The sequence below is a fragment of the Zea mays genome, chromosome 1 (genome assembly GCF_902167145.1).
Source record: "Zea mays cultivar B73 chromosome 1, Zm-B73-REFERENCE-NAM-5.0, whole genome shotgun sequence".
In the NCBI taxonomy this organism is placed as follows: Eukaryota; Viridiplantae; Streptophyta; class Magnoliopsida; order Poales; family Poaceae; genus Zea; species Zea mays.
The window spans coordinates 172544707-172550583 of NC_050096.1; the positions used below are offsets into that span (position 1 = coordinate 172544707).

At 32.3% G+C, this 5877-nt stretch overlaps 1 pseudogene; it reads left to right on the forward strand.

Annotated features, from left to right (window-relative positions):
* The first annotated feature begins 586 nt into the window (after positions 1-586).
* LOC103640553 (indole-3-pyruvate monooxygenase YUCCA4-like) lies at positions 587-4112 on the forward strand (annotated as a pseudogene).
* Positions 4113-5877: the final 1765 nt, after the last annotated feature.

Consider the following 5877-nt stretch of genomic DNA (forward strand, 5'->3'; position numbering starts at 1 on the left):
TTTTCTTATCTTCTTTCCTTTTTAAGTTGTAGATCCTTAAAATTGATAATAAATCCTAGAAAACCATAAAATGGAAAATACATTTTTAGACTCATCATAACTATACTATGGAGCAGATACATAATGTGACATGGTTTAATTTATGGAGAGGACATATAATATGACATAATTTAACATCAAGTTTTTGTGGTAGCATTAGATATATATTTTTATATAATTAATTCAGAAATAAAGTTTCTTTTTTCGACACTTGAGGACCTCGAATACCGAGGAGCTCTCAGCACCCGAGGAACCGTTGGATAGGTTGTCACTAAGATCTACGAGGGTTGTTGTTAGCTTTATGGGACCTTTGGGTCCATTTCTATGAATCGGCTCGAAGACATTCATTATGAAGCTCACGTACAGTGGATGTAGTAGCAGACATGATAATAAGTTACTTTTGCATTCTAATGTTTGCAAGACATGACTGTGTAATTTATATAAATATACATAGATTTTTTTTTCTTGTTAATCAAAATTACATATATACTAAAACTCTATCCGTGCATGGGCATGTGCATGTACATCGTTCTATATATAAAAAAATGACTTTGTAGTAAATGTGGATAAGACCTATCGGTCTAGCATTCCCAAATAAGTATAATGCATGCTCGTGTAGTCCCACGTACCACTCATTGCTTCTTAGTCGTTCCCCGCGCACCATGGGGACTCAGAAGGAATCGGTCAAGAAGCCACACAAATGACTTTGTAGAAAATGTGGATAAGGTCTATCGGTTTAGCATCCCAAATAAGCATAATGCATGCTCGTGTAGTCCCACGTACTGCTCGTTGCTTCCGAGTCGTCCCACGCGCGCCACGTGGACTCAGAAGGAATCAGTCAAGAAGCCGCACAACGTCTGCATGGTTCTGCCTACTAGTGCGTGGACGCATGTCGCCTATGTCCAGCTTACTCAGAGCACCTGATCTGCATCTCTATTTTCTATCTAGCCAAAATAATCAGATTCTAAAACCTATTGGATTATTAGCCACCACTCTCTATTCCATTCTTCTCGGCTAACCGTGCGTTGCTGGAGATGAAGAAACATGCAGATAATAGAGTTCACCGGCCATGCATGCATGTAGGCGAACATGTGTGTATATATAAATGTTCTCCTTGAGTTACGATAGCTATCACCATTTGCAACCATATCTATCCATATATGCTATCACCATCTGCAACCATATCTATCCATATCTAGAGAGTTGCGAGAGCGAACACCCAGTAGAGCATCATCTATACGTGTGGATCGATCGTCATCTCTAGCTGAGAGAATGGACCGCTTTGTTGCCAAGACCGATGGGAAGAGGGACTCTGTGCTGACGTACTACTCGACCTTCGCCGAGTCTGAAGGTAATATCGAACATGATCAGCTTATGTACAGCCCACGTAGCGTCGCGAGGGCCATGGTGACGGGCATCCCCATCGGCGACCAGGGCGTGGCTATGCTACAGGGGCCGTTGATCGTGGGTGCGGGACCGGCGGGGCTGGTGTGCGCGGTGGAGCTCACTATGGGATCTGTGCCCTACGTGATCCTGGAACGCGACATGTGCATCGCGTCAATGTGGCACTGCCGCACATACCGTCGGCTATGCCTGCACCTGCCCAAGCGCTACTGCCAGTTGCCGCGCATGCCATTTCCGCACAGCTACCCCACATACCCAACCAAGCAACAGTTCCTAGCCTACCTCGATGAGTACAAGCGCAATCACGGCATCCGCCCCTTCTTCAATATGGAAGTTGTCAGCGCAAAATACGACGGCGAATATTGGTGTGTGCGCACCAAAGATACCAGCAACAACGCCGAAGAGTCTATGATGTCCTTGTGCACTAGGGAGTACCGTACCCGATGGCTTATTGTTGCCACCGGCGAGAACGCTGAGCCGGTGGTACCTGAGATTAAGGGTATCCGTAACTTCAAGGGTTAAGTCATGCACTCAAGCGACTACCGCAGCGGCGAGACATTTGAAGGAAAGAAAGTGCTCGTCGTCGGTTGTGGCAATTCTGGTATGGAGGTGTCACTAGATCTCGCCAACTATAACGTGGACACATCTTTGGTTGTGCGTGATTCGGTGAGAAATTTACTTAACTTTATCATCGATAATGGATTATTAATACTTCTTTTCAATATATAAATATATATTCTCTGTGTGGATCAGTGATTATATATTCTCGTCTTTATGCATATATGTATAAATTGTTTGTTATAGTTGGTTGAAATATATGAAATGCAGATTTAACTCGTTATTATGATCGTTATAAAATAATTTGAGAATTTGTTTTATTTATGTGAAAATATTATATACATAAACAAATAAATTTAAAAATAATGTTTGCACATTTTTTATATTTTATATAAGTATAGTTTTTCGATTTGTTCCTTTTTAAAAATAATAATACAACGTAACACTATACTATGTATACTGGTTGTTCTTATATTAGTTTCAACAAATATATTAATGACAGTCAAGTATTCTTGATTTAATTATGTTAGTGACATTATTTTTTTATTAAAACATATACCAATAAATAGCTAATGATGACTTTATTAACATTTATGAATATGTACTTTATCTTTTTTGCTAGACAAGTATTATCAATTTGGTTGGCTAAATAAACATGAGTCATATGCGTTAATAAATTATGTTATTTTTTATATAGGACGACTAAATAATCATTAACATAATCTTATATTAACTTTATATATTTTTTGTTTTTTCTCGTATTGAAATGTGATAACTCTTTATAATATACACTTTATATTTTTTCTAATATTGAAATATGATGCACAGACTTAATATTAAACCTTTTTAGTAAAACAATTTTGAATTTAATTGTTTATCCCTAAACTTACTATTTTATTTTTTTGTTAAATGTTTTTCATTTAACTCACTAACTTTCCATTCTTACTAATTTATAATATATATATATATATACATATGTATATATATCATAACTTATTCAATTGATTTTAATTATAAATATAATAAAATGTATTAGTGGTCCTCGAACTTCTTTGAAAACCAAAAAATAAGTGTTCAAAGTCAGTCCGTGGAACTAAAACCGCCAAGTTCTATCACTCGTTTTCATGCTCTTCTAATTGTTTTGAGAGTTTGGGAGCCCAACTGACACAACATGTCAAATTCGAGAACTGTTAGTGCATTTTACGTTTATGAATATTATATTATCTATTGTTAGTTTTAAATATATAATCAGTTGTATATGTTTTGTGATGTTTGTATTAACATGTTCGTATTATTATGAGTAGTATATTATTTATTTAATTTTTGAATTAAAACTAATTTTTTGTGGTGTTTGTAGGGACACATCCTTCCTAGAGAGATAATGGGTCTCTCAACCTTTACCTTGTCAGTGTGGCTACTTAAATTTTTAAATGTGAAAATAGTGGATCAAATTCTACTCTTACTAGCTCGGTTAATTTTAGGTGACACCAAATATATTGGTATTTCTCGACCTACCTTAGGTCCGATGGAGTTAAAAAGTTTGTCTGGTAAAACACCGGTGCTCGATGTGGGCACAATATCAAAGATAAAGTCCGGAGATATCAAAGTAATTATTTATTTATTTTAATTTTTATATATTTTTTCAATATTTACTATTTTATTTACATAACTTATGTTGTTAAATTTATTTCAAATTTTAGGTGTTTCCCGCAATTGAAAGCTTTCAAGAGCGTGGTGTACAGTTTATCGACGGTAGAATCGAATCATTTGATGTTGCGATTCTTGCTACAGGATATAAAAGTAATGTTCCATATTGGTTAAAGGTATTATTATTTTTACTTTTGTCATGTTATCATTGATATTGATTATTGTTAAAAATAATTGTTTATTTATTTATCTTTTTATTTATTTATAGGAGAACGATTTTTTTTCACAAAAGAATGGATTTCCACGTATACCAAATGAATGGAAAGGAAACAATGGTCTATATGCTGCTGGATTCTCAAGACGTGGTCTCTTTGGTGTTTCTATAGATGCAACTAAAATTGCAAATGATATTATACAATCTTATAATAACACAACATCATAAGAACAAATTATATTTATTTTTTATTAATAAATTTAGCATCATTAGAATAGATGGATAGGCTAGAATACAAATTATAGTCTAGCTAATTAATAAGTGCACTTATTATATAGTTGAAGATATGGATTGTTTTTGAAAAATATTGTAATTTGGTTTTATTATTTGTAATGAATAATATATATTATTATATGTAGGGATATTTATTATTTTTTGTATATTATATTTTTATTAGAAAATGATAACTACATATATTAATTAAATCTTAATAAATAATATAGCTAATTATGTTTTTAAACATTTAAGTAATTATAATTTAAGAACTTAAATTATTATTTAATAATTATATTATGACTAAAATTGTTTTTTATTTATGAACAAAATGTCAAACTCAAATAAAAATAGAGATCTCTTTTAAAGTTATAACTCCAATAAAATATGATAACATAATTCTTAGATGTTTTTGGACCATTGAAAATCAACATTAAAATTTGAGTCGTAACTTAAAGAGAAAGGAATAGTCTTTTTAGAGGGAGGGGTAAAAAATAAATGTTAGATGGTTAGGTTTATAAAGTTGAGTTGGAATTGTTATAAAGAAAAAAAAAGAAAGGGGTAGTCTTCTTAGATGGAGGGGTAAAAAAGAAAGGTTATAGGGTTAGGTTTATAAAGACTCTTAAAGGGTTAGAGGGTTAGATTTATAAAGAGAGGATAGGAGGTTAACATAAGGTTATGGTAGGAGGTTAACGTAAAAAAGTGAGACATTAGAGGGTTAGATTTATAAAGAGAAGGACGGAGAGAAGGATGTTAAAATAAAAAGAGACTGACATAGCAAGAGTCATTTAAGGGCCACTTTGTAGCTCTAAGCCTTAGGGCACTATTTATAGGAGGGGAAATGGTTGTCAATTTACTAAAAAGTCCTCAAACTTTGCAATTGGACAAGTGGATGTTATAAGTATGGCCATAAGCCTAGTATCTACATTAGATACTCATACGGAGTATAATGATCTCAGAAAACTATGGGTGGCCAATGGTTAAGGCCAACAATTACAAGGTGCAATTGGTGTTATTTGTACTGTATTGATGTTATATGTATCAAAAATACAATAGTGCAAGGTATTCTTGAGGATCACATTTTCATCTTGATGTCCTAACGAGATACATAGTAGATTATTATAAATATAAATTATTTTATATTTTGTTTATGGTATTTAACATATAACTAGTCATGCAATAACCACAAATAAGATGATATTAAAACTAAATAATAGACACTCAAAATCAATGAAATACAATAAATAAATTTTTTATAATATTAATACTTTTATAAAACAAAATAGTTTATTGATAACATTAATACTTTTATAAAAAATATTGGTTTCAATTTTGTATCATGACATTCATTGCACCAATAATAATATTTTAAGCTTCATCTTTTATTTTTTTGCATAGATTAATTGTTTCAAAATTAATTCAGTTGACATAGTTGAAATAGAAGATAGAACTGTATTATTTTGCATTAATAAAAAATGAACCGAACATAGCTTTATGAGCCATGTTTGGCACTATTCTTATTAGTTATTGGTTGGTCATGTTTTTAGTGTTGTATTATTTATTGTCTATCAATATATTTCATCGTAATCAAACAATTTTTTGATATATTCTTGCATAACAATTCTTTATTGAGTTATTAATATGTTATTTTAGATAGAAGTTCCAAATTATCCTACTCATTTATATTGTGAGTACCTACTTTTGATATTTGTAGCAAAAATCATTATTTTTTCTACATGTGA